The sequence below is a fragment of the Thamnophis sirtalis genome, unplaced genomic scaffold, assembly GCF_051295495.1.
Source record: "Thamnophis sirtalis isolate CommonGarterSnake01/CBP01778 unplaced genomic scaffold, rThaSir2_p1.2 scaffold_4, whole genome shotgun sequence".
Classification (NCBI taxonomy): Eukaryota; Metazoa; Chordata; class Lepidosauria; order Squamata; family Natricidae; genus Thamnophis; species Thamnophis sirtalis.
This window is the reverse complement of record NW_028261384.1, coordinates 14,926,575-14,938,681: the sequence shown is the minus strand read 5'-3', so window position 1 is coordinate 14,938,681 and position 12,107 is coordinate 14,926,575. Positions and strand designations below refer to the sequence as shown.

The 12,107-nt window shown below is 40.3% G+C and overlaps 1 protein-coding gene across 2 annotated transcripts in view; it reads left to right on the top strand.

The window, feature by feature from the left end:
- Positions 1-12,107, top strand: part of ADARB2 (adenosine deaminase RNA specific B2 (inactive)) — a 511,321-nt gene that overhangs the window by 160,510 nt on the left and 338,704 nt on the right. The gene's annotated exons all lie outside the window — the stretch shown is intronic.

The window sequence follows — 12,107 nt, the reverse complement described above, 5'->3', positions numbered from 1 at the left end:
TGCATAATTCGTGTTCAAATGAAAAATAGTGGTCTATATATTGATTTCATTTAACTTGTTCTATTTCCATTTTAGAACTCATTAAAATGTAAATGGCAGTGACAGAAAAATAATTCAATTTACCCTTTTATGGGGACAATTTTTTTTAAAAAAAATGGAAACTTGGTGTTTGCTTCAGCAGGGGGAAAGATAACCCAGCAGATAATCCATTGCAAGTGAATCCAATACATATGATAAATTCAGATCAAAAACCACGAAAGACAGTACCTGCCATGAAACATACAATACAATAGCAGAATTGGAAGGGACCTTAGAGGTCTTCTAGTCCAACCCCCTGCCTAGGCAGGAAACCCTACACCACCTCAGACAAATGGTTATCCAATTTCTTCATTAAAACTTCCAGTGTTGGGGCACTCACAACTTCTGGAGGCAAGTTGTTCCACTGTTTAATTGTTCTAATTGTCAGGGAATTTCTCCTGAGTTCTAAGTTGCTTCTCTCCTTGATTATTTCCACCCATTGCTTCTTGTTCTACCCTCAGGTGCCTTGGAGAATAGTTTGACTCCCTCTTCTTTGTGGCACCCCTGAGATATTGGAACACTGCTATCATGTCTCCCCTAGTCCTTCTTTTCATTAAACTAGACATACCCAAAATATAACATAACATAAATATATAAATATATACATATTTATGTATATACATACATACATACATACATACATACATATACATATACATATACATATACATATACATATACATATACATATACATATACATATACATATACATATACATATACATATACATATACATATACATATACATATACATATACATATACATATACATATACATATACATATACATATACATATATATGTGTGTGTGTGTGTGTGTGTGTGTCTATGCATACATACACACAGACAGACAGACACACGTATGTATGTATGTATGTATGTATGTATGTATGTATGTACAGGGCGGGGCATAACCTTTTCCTAGGGGGTCACAGCAAGATCGACAGCAGTTTACAACTTCCGCAACACCTCATTTTAAAGCCCATAAAAAACTGAATTGAATGAGCTATTAAATGTTAAATTTGCTTTAAGAATGGCTGGAAAATTCGATTCGGAAATGCAAATGCGACTCAGCAATTGTTAAAGGAAAACAATGTCGAATTTTGGGGCAATGACGTCTGGCCGGGAAATTCGCCAGATCTCAATCCGGCAGAGAACATTGGGGCCATAATTAAGGATTAAGGATGAAGTGGAAGCTCTGATGATTCAGGAGCAAGGTCAAAATCGATATTCGGTTGAAACTTTGAGAATGAATTTGGAAACTGTGTTGAAAAATCTGGAAAATCGAACGGAACTGTTTGAAGATTTGTTGTGTTCTTATCCACCTCGTTTGAATGCTGTTCGAAGGGCTAATGGTGGTCATACTGACTATTAAATCGTGTCAATAAACTCAGTTTTTGATGGGCTTTCGAATGGTGTATGAATTATTTGTGTTGTTATTACAAGTGTTGCTGTGACCCCCTAGGAAAAGGTTATGCCCCGCCCTGTATGTATAATCATCATTAGCTCAGCTCAAAAGGCAGTCTCCCTAAACCAACAGCATTCTTACTATGAATTGAAATACATTCTTTTGCACTCATCACATAGAGATACATTTTACTAGCCATGAGTATATATGTTATAATATTTTTATAATGTTTGAGACTCCCACTCATGCCCATCATGATTCATAAAAGCATTATGATACAGAGGGATTAATGAATGAAGGCAAATATGTGTGTCCCAGGATAGTGGTGGGATGCAAAAAAATTACTACCGGTTCTGTGGGCATGGCTTGGTGAGCGTAGCATGGCTTGGTGGACATGGCTTGGTGGGCATGGCAGGGGAAGGATACTGTAAAATCTCTATTCCCTTCCCACTCCAGGGGAAGGATACTGTAAAATCTCCTTCTCTCCCCACTCCAGGGGAAGGATATTGTAAAATCCCCATTTCCTCCCGATCAGCTGGGATTCAGGAGGCAAAGAATAGATGGGGGCGGGGCCAGTCAGAGTGGGTATTTACCAGTTCTCAGAACTACTCAAAATCTCTGCTACTTGTTCTCCAGAACTGGTCAGAACCTGCTGAATATTACCTCTGTCTTGGGATAATGTTGCAGGATCCAGTCTGGATTCTTCATTGGGACCAGAGGTTTGGTTTTCCAACCTTTTGGATTTGTGCTGGAGCCCATCCTCATGGAATAGAGCCCATTCTCAGAAGAATTTATATTTAATGTCATTATCAGTGATTCTGGATATGCTAATTTTTACTTAGAAAATAGACACTGGTAGCCCTCCTCTTATGACCATAAGTGAGCCCAAAATTTCTGTTGCTAAGTTAAGTGGGTTTTGCCCCATTATGGCTTTTTCTTGCCAAAGATGTTAGGGGAATCATTTGCAGGTGTTAAGCTAGCTACACAAATGTTAAGTGAACCTGGCTTTCCCATTGACTTTGTTTGTCAGAAGGTTCCAAAAGGTGATCACATAGAGATACTGCAACCATCATAAATATGAGCTCATTGCCAAGTGAATTTTAAGCACATGACCATGGGGATGCTGCAGTGATCATACGTGAATGAATGAATGAATGAATGAATGAATGAATGAATGAATGAATGAAGTAGTAAATGTGTGGAACACCATATCTCAACCTGTTGTTTGTTCCTCTAACCCTCATACCTTTTATCTTAAGCTGTCTACCATGGGCCTTACGCATTTTTTAAGAGGTCCATGAAGGGGGCATGCATAAGTGCATCCATGTGCCTAGAGTCCCTGTCCTACTGTCCCCATTTATATGTACTCTTTTTATGTGTTTATGACTATGTTTTGCTTATTTATATTCATTTATTTGTGCCATTTTTCATGTGTTTTCATACTTGTTTCCCTGTTGACAAATAAATAAATAAAATAAGTGTGAAAAATGGTCATAAGCCACTTTTTTCCAGTGTAAGTTCAAACAGTGACTAAATGAACTGTTGTAAATTGAGGACTACCTGCAGCAATATCTGTTTCAATTACTTTAATTAAAATCAGATCTGTCCCACCAAACTATTTGTGATAATGGAAGCAGAGACTGCACCATTTTTCGGTAGTGGTGATGTCGTGTCTTAAACTTTTGATCACCTGTCCCCTAAAATAACATTGAGAAGGTTGAAGCTTATAGAGGACATTCCCCTGTGAACCCAAATTTTGAGCCGAGGTGGCGCAGTGGTTAAATGCAGCACTGCAGGCTACTTCAGCTGACTGCAGTTCTGCAGTTCGGCTGTTCAAATCTCACCAGCTCAGGGTTGACTCAGCCTTCTATCCTTTCGAGGTGGGTAAAATGAGGACCCAGATTGTTGTTGGGGGCAATATGCTGACTCTGTAAACCACTTAGAGAGGGCTGAAAGCCCTATGAAGCGGTATATAAGTCTAACTGCTATTGCTAACTGCTAAATTGATGTTGGTGTGGGTGGAGACAAGGGTAAGACAAATATTACTTACAAAAATGTGATTTCATGGAGGATTTGTTTTAATAAAATATTTTATATTGAAAAATGTCAACATTTTAATATTTTGCTAATCCTTCACAACTCTAGTAGCCCATTTCTCTACATTGCCTCTTTCATCATTAGACTGTAGGCATTCGAGGAAGCTAAACACTGATCTTTGGTAATGGTGATTAGTTCAAATGTATAATTTGTGAAGTTGTGTTTTGTACTCCCCAATTACATAATGATAATGATTTCTCCGTAAGAACATAGGATTTTTATACTATCAGTCTACATTGTTGATATTCATTGGGATTACAACTGCCCAAATTCCTAAACAAAAACTCTGTAGCAATATTAGAACTGTGTAATAGTGATCTAAATAGAGATAGTCCTCAATTTATGACCACAATTGAGCCCAAAGTTTCTGTGGCTAAGTGAGATAGTTGTTAAGTGAGTTGCACCCCACCTTTCTTGCCACAGTCGTTAAGTGAATCACTGCAGCGTGATTTAGTAACAAGTTAGTAACACAGTTATTAAAAGAATCTGGCTTCCCCACTGACTTTATTTGTGAAAAGATCACAAAAAGTGATCATGTGGCTCCAGAGCACTGCAACATTCATAAATATGAGTGTTGCCAAGTGTCTTCAATTTTGATCATCTGACCATAAGGAGGCTGCAACAGTCATAAGTATGAAAAATTGTCATTAGTCTTTTTTTCATTGCTCTTGCAACTTTGAATGGCCACTAAACAGACAATAGTAAGTCAAGAAATATCTGTATTTTGTAATAATGGTCCAAACATCTGGGAATATTAGGAATCTAAGCAACACCACTGGTGCTGATTTAACAGAATATCTTTCTAGAATCTGTTTGAGACCTTCTATTGACAAGGCTTCTACCAATTCACTTTGGCTCCTTGTGTTTAACAGATTTAACAGATAAACAGGATTGGAAGGGACATTAAGGTTATCCAGTCCAACAGCCCACCCAAATGAGAGACACAAACCAGGAGTGTCAAACTCAAGGTGCAGAGGCTGGATCTGGACCTCAAGATACTTAGATTTGACTCACGGGGCTGCTCTGGAAACCGCAAACAACCAGCCTCTGTCAGCAAAAATGGAGCTCAAGAGGGCCGCTCACAGTCCTCTCAAGCTCCGTTTGCTCTGGCAAAGGGTTGCAGGAGGACATCCCAGCGAAAAATGGAGCTTGTGAAGGCTATATGTAGCCCTCCACAAGCTCCATTTTCTCTTGCAGAGGTTTGTAGGAGGCCATTGCAGCAGAAAGTGGAGCTCGGAAGGCCATTTTTGCTGGCAGAGCACTCAGGCCACCACAGGCCCAACATGAGTGACATGCTGGCTTCACCCCCTGGTCACACCCATCCCATCCCCCTAACCAGGGGTGGGTTTCAGATGACATTACTGCCGTCTTGCTCATGTGCATGCTTGCGCAGAACTCAAAAAACAATGGTGGCGGTGACAGCAGTGACTGGGGAACCAGCTTGGGGGTGTGGCCAGTCTGGGTCGCTGCCGGTTCTGTAGCCAGGGTGGAATACCACTACCAGTCCAGATGAACCAGGTCGAACCAGTAGAATCCCACCTCTGCCCCTGAGATCAAACACAACCCTGATGTGATCCTCAATGAAATTGAGTTTGACACCCCTGCCTTGCATTTCTGACAAATGGCAGTCCAATCTCTTCTTGAAGGCCTCCAGTGATGAAGCTCCCACAACTTCTAAAGGCAACTTCTGTTCCATTGATTGTTCTCACTGACAGAAAATTCAAAGAATTCAAAGTAAGACATCTTACAGCTAAGAAAAAATTATGAAAATGGGCAAGTAGTTTGAATACTTCCTATATGATACAAAGCTAGACTATTTGGATCCTTTTACTGAGGAGAAAGGGACAATTAAATGAATCAAGATAGAATTTTAATGGAGTGTACAATCTCTGATCAATTCCCAAAAAGTTAAAAACAGGTTGTTTGGTTACCTTTTATCATACCACAACTTTGACTGCACATTAGAAGTAATGCAAAGAAAGAAGCTTCTTCATATAAGGCATATTTTACTGGCCACATTTTGTGTTATAGTATGTGCTGCCTACTTTACAGTGCAATTTTTTTTTTTTTTTAGTATTTTATTGAGTATTTATATGCCGCCCTTTTCCCTGAGGGGACTCAGGGCGGCTCACAACAATCAGGGGAAGGGAGTGCAAGACAAGACTTAAAAAGAAAAAGAATCGTGAATAAAAGAAAATTATCCATAAAACACAACATTCACTCAACATTCGGGCGGGGTGAGAGTAATCCTATCCCCAGGCCTGACGGGATAGCCAGATCTTGAGGGCTGTGCGGAAGGCCTGGACTGTGGCGAGGGTACGGATCTCCACGGGGAGGTTGTTCCATAATGTCGGAGCTGCAACTGAGAAGGCTCTCCTCCGCGTAGTCGCCAGTCGCAATTGATACCCATGTTCAATGAATAGAAGACAAAATATATCTGAATATTAACCATTGTGGGGCATAAATGAATAAACTGTTATGAATTTTGCTGAGTATTTTTCCATTTATTCTTAGAATCAGTAAATCTAGTTAGGACCCATATTTTGATCCAGCAGATCTAGGAAACCACTGGGAATTTTTGTAATAAGCATTACGATAGCAAAAGTATCAGTGATACAGTCTACAAAAGCCACTATTTTCCTTGTCTTAAGGTACTCATCTCCTATTTAATTCATCTTCCCATCCCATCCATCACATAAATGAAATGCAGAGCAGCCCCTTCAAGAGGCTATTAGCCTGCTAAAGCAAGTATTTGAGACTTGATTAGATTAAATAAGTAGACACGGACTTTACATTACAATGTACTCTGTATTTAATTTATAGCTCAAATGTCAGAAAATCTGATGAACCATAATCATACTTCAGCATCATCAGCTTCAATATATTTCTGTGTGCTTTTATTTTCGGAAAGTCATAAATCCCAGAGCATGCACACATATAAACACAGACACTAAGTCCATTTTCATAAAGACTGCTGCTAGCATGTTATATTCCTAGGTCTCTTTTTTGTATCAGTATCATGGAATTTTATGTCATCCATCTTCAAAAGGATTCCTGAGAGCTTGCACATATAATCAGAGCACAAGTGGTGATCACCAGGTGTGAACTTGGATGTGAAGAGCATTTGTGTTCTTCTTCAAGGATTTTACATTCCACCAACACAATTGTAATCAAAGCAAAAGGTGATACAGTCCTATGCACTGCTGTGGCCATAACAAAGTGAAGTGATATTCATATAAGATATGAAATACAGAGTTGGAAGGGACCTTGGAAGTCTTCTAGTCCAACCTTCTGCTCAAGCAGGAGACCCTACATCGTTTTCAGACAAATGTACAAATTGTGTAGTAGTAGCCACTGTGTCAAATCCTGTATTCAACCGTGAAGGCTCCTGGAACTCTTGTTAGTCCTTTTTTCTTTTTCAACTTCTCTATCTTGCTCTAAAGATAGAAGAAGCGATAAAAACCATGTATGCTGCCTTTTCCTTCCTAAAGGTATGTGAGCAATGCCATGTTAGAAATAGATCCTGTGGCAAAAATAAAAATAGTTTGCCTCTTCTTATGTGGCATCTATCCTTTATTGCTAAACCTCTGCCACTGGGCAGAGGTCCAGTGATGGGAAACCTATGGCATGTGTGCTGGAGGTGGCACGCAAAGCCATCTCTCCGGGCACACCAGCCATTGCCCGTTGCTCTTCCGGGTTCTGGCATGCCAGCTAGGTAGCCTTTGCACACACATGCATGCCGGAAACTGGAAAACTTGCTTCTCCATGTGTGCATGCACGCTGGAGAACTGTTCTTCCACTTTCTGGAGTGTGTGCACGTCTACACTGGGGAGTTATTCTTCTAGTTTCTGACACTCCCCCATGCACATGTGCACTCCCCTTTCGGCACTCGGTGCCGAAAATGTTCGTCAATACTGGGCTACTCCTTTGCTGTTTCCAGGGCAGCCCCATAAGCCAGATCTAAGCACCATGTGGGCCAGATGTGGGCCACAGGCCTTGTTTGACACCCCTGTCCTAGAGAATTTTTTTTTTCATATTGGGGAAAGTGATGAATAAGTATGTGTGATTTGATGTCTTCATTAGGTTTATATCCCACATTTCATAAAATAGCACTTTCCCCCCTACAATCCTTCAAGATAAGCTGTGTTGCGACAGAGTGACTGGTTCAGCATCCACCAATGAGATTCCATACACGAATCTCTGGTTCTATTCTCAAAATCTTCTCTACTCGTTGACATATACACAACAGAAGATATCATGTAAAAACTTTATGTTGAGCTAGGGCAACTTTTAAATGGAGCCCATCAAAGATTTGATAAATCTGTTATTCATGCAATTCCAGGAGAAGCTGGCAAGTTTATGATACCTTCTACTGGACCTCAGAAATCATGAGTTGTGAAGGCCCAGTTTTAATTTCCTAGAAACTTTTCAAGAAGGAAGCCCGTGATGCTCCATTGCTAATTAGTATGCCTTCATCCATGACTACTATAATGTCTTTTGTTCAGATATTCTTTTTTTTAAAATCAATCCAGAGTTTTCATGCCATCGGGTTTCTGTTTTAGCACTGAAGTATGTATCTTTTTATCTAGTAAGAGTGAAATGATGAAGGGTTCTTAAAATCAATTGCTTCCTGGAATTTCTATATCAGTATAATGACAAAGCCCAACCCCTTAGAATTCATGGAACCTACAATTTCTCAGTTTAAAAGGTTTGCGTGCACTGTCAGTATAGTGCCCTTAATGGATGTAGGGTTGAAATAAATGTACTCCAATAAGTGAAATCAGTCCTTTAATTCCCTTTGGTGTCAACCCTTCACTTTTTACTATCTCACAGAAACCTCTATTTCAAATCAAAGCTGCCACCTGCTTAGAGTCACACTTGCATTTAATTTAGTTATGGTGAGAATTGCCCCAACATCCTTTTTGAAACTCAGATTACTTGCAAGCTAGTACTGAGTGAACAATTTTTTTCCTCTTGACAAGGAAGGGAGCTAGTTAGAAACCTCAAGCCTATTGTTTATTGGATTAGAAACCTCAAGCCTATGGTTTATTGAATTCATCATCTGAGAGTATCTACAGCATAATTGTAGCAGATTTCCTCCACCTAGATAGTTAGATGCTAGTAGAAAAGGTGAAAAATATAAGGTATTCAGACTTTTATTAGTTTTCCTCTTAGCTCTATTGGATAAACATCTTGGGAAAAATTGAACCTTCAACATAGATAGTATGTTAAAGAATTTCAATGAGAATTTTACATGTGCCAAAATGGATAGATATGTCAATTCCCACTATGGAAGAATGGATGTAAAAAGGAACGGAAGTGGCAGAGATAGCAAAATTAATGTTGTAATTAAGGAAAAGAATGTCTCTAGCTTTGTTTCTACTAAGAGAATGCTTCTAGACTTTGTGCTCAAAACAGAAAAGAGAGTAATTTTGACTGTTTTGATGATTAGATTAGCTTGTTGTTATAGAATTGACAAGTATCCTTTCCCCCTGAAAATAAGACCTCCCCAAAAATATTGCAACACGGCAGCAGCCATGAGGTAACCCCGCTCGTCACCTCCTGCAACTTAAAAATAATAAGTCCTCCCCGAAAATAAGGCCAAGTGCTTATTGGGGGTGTGTCAAAAGAAAATAAGACACTGTCTTATTTTAAGGAAAACACGGTACGTACTAATTAAATAAAAAGTTGAGAGAGAAAGTTCATTTTGTCCTCTAAAACAGCAAAAGTTTTTTGAAGCCACTGTTTTTTTTTCTTTTCCTCAGTTCACTTTCCCCTTGCCTTCCCTATTTTTCTATGTCCTCTTCCTGTCTTTAATTTCATTTGTATTGTATATTAAGATAGTAGTAAATAAAGTATATGAAACTCAAGGGAAAAAAGAAGACAAAAGGATATAGACAAAGAATTAAGAACTCACACTGAGTTTTCATCTAATAGATTGCCAGTGTGAGGTGTCTTCTTTCTGTCTTTCTTCCTAGGCATATAAACACAGAAAGAAACAGAGAGAGGATGGAAGGAGAGAGAGGGGGAGAGAGGAAGAGGGATCCCAGAAGTACACACACACACACACACACACACACACACAAACACACACACACACACAGACAGAGTCAGCCTCCCACAAACTCAAATTTTTGTTTTGTTCCACTTCAGAAAAACAAGGCTCCTAAATTTTATTGTGTTTTGAGCCATCTTTCTAGTGCTCCATTGCCTGATGTTGACACTACTATACATGATCATGTTGAATTGTTTCTGTCTCGATAATATTTTGTACTTTTCCTTTGAGATATTTTTTCTTAAACCCACCTATTATTATTTTTCGGAATTCTGCCTACATAGCATCTCCTTGGCCTGAGTTTCCACATCTCATGATCTCCTCCCAAAGGGCAATCACGTTTTTACAAAACATTTAGCATTTGAAATATTTTGAACTCGATATGTAGCATCTTTAGAGCTCAGACCATCATTTATCATTCAGGGTTGTTTCTAGAATGATCAGAAACAGCCAGTTTCTGTATAGAGGGCAGGGGCAATGGCATGTAGGACAAGAGGAAGAATCACTTTCAGATAAAAGGAATCCGAGGCCAGATCAGGTCCTGGGGGGCGGGCAGGGAAGGCGATCACATGCTTCAAGATGTTGGGTGAAGAAAAAAAAGGGTCAAGATGCTGAGAGCCCTAAGTTTTATACCCTCATGGGCCCCTCTTCCTGTTCCTGTCCCTGTGTAATAAATGTATTCTGATTGGTTGTTAGACTCGGGGGGGGGGGGTCTTAGCTAACTTTATAGGCTGTCCTAAGACCCAAGCTTGTTTGAGCCTTGCTGGCTGATGTTGTATAGTGAGATATGTAGAGGGTTAATCCTACCTTTGTTATGTAGAATAGACTAGCTCAGGGTTTAATGGCCCATTGACAAAGATGGGGGGTGCAGGAAGCTGCAGGAAGATGCTTTGTCTTTAAAAACATGCTTCTCCTTTTCTCATCCAGGGAGATATAATATTCTGCTTTTTTAATATTTCCTAAAATATTTCATTTTTTAGGAGAGGGAGGGGTGGGTGCTAACTTCATACAGTACTGTAGCTGTTATAGTACAGATAGTCCTTGACTTATAACCTCCCCAAAGTCACAAGAACAAAATCCAGACACTAGGCAACAACATATACTGTATTTACAATGGTTGCAGCTACCCAGGATCATATGAACACCATTTGCAACCTTCCCAGCCTTCTTCCAGCAAGCCAAGTCAATGGGAGAAGCAGGATTCATTTAACAACCTCCTGGTTCACTTAATAATTGCAATGCTTTGTTTAACAGCCATGGAAAAGATATCATAAATTTACCTGCCGCTCACTTAGCAACCACCTTGCTTAACAATGGAAATTCTGGTCCCAATTGTGGTCAAAAGTCAAGGATTATTGAAAAAAATAATTCTATCTTCATGGCACTGTTTTCTTAGTCTAGTCTAGAGCTGATGGTTTCAAATGTGAAATGGGGCCTCTCATTGGCTCTAGCAATAGCACTTAGACTTATATTCCGCTTTACAATGTTTTTACAGCCCTCTCTAAGCAGTTTATGGAGTTAGCATATTGCCCCCAACAATCCTCATTTTACTGACCTCAGGAGGATGGAAGGTTGAGTCAACCTTGAGCCTAGTGAGATTTGAACTCAGGCAACCGGCAGGCAGCAGAAATAGCTTGCAGTACTGCACTCTAACCACCCCCTGCCACCACGCCTCTAATAGGCATACCAGTTTTCTTTCTTTCACGATGTTAGTGCACATTAACGTTTATTCTCTCTGTGTCAGCCTCTGACCCCTTATACTGACTATACCAATTTGGACAATCTGTGCCCCTGTAAAAACTCAGCCAGGACTTTTCCAGCTACACGAGATGATCAGGGGTATGATATAAAAACATAGGAAAAGATCAAAGAAAGCTTGATAACAAGCTCTGGTGGCACAATGGTTAAAATGCAGTATCGCAGGCAAAGTCTACCCACAGCCTGGAGTTTGATCCTGGTGGGGCTCAAGTTTGACTCAGCCTTCCATCCTTCCAAGGTTGGTAAGACAAGGATCCAAATTTGTTAGGGACAATATACAGAAAATGTTTCTCCATTGTAAACCACCCAGAAAGTGCTATAAAGCACTATGGCCATTATGGCGAACCTATGGCACAGGTGCCACAGCTGGCACACAGAGCCCTCTCTGCGGGCATGTGAGTCATCGCCCCAGCTCAGCTTCACTGTGCAGGTGTGTGCACCTCCCGCCGACCAGCTGGTTTCTGGGTCTCTGCCGTGCATGCATGGGGGTGGGGCACATGTGGGGGACAGATGTGCATGCATGGGGGCAAGACGTTCACGGGGTCACGCATGGGGCGTGGAGTACGGGGGTCACATATGCATGCACCTGCGTGCATGTGGGGGTCATATGCACATGCACACTTGCATATGCGAGTGGATGCTTTCGGCAGGCAGCGACAAAAAGGTTAATCATCACTGCACTATGGGGTATATAAACCTAACTGCTATTG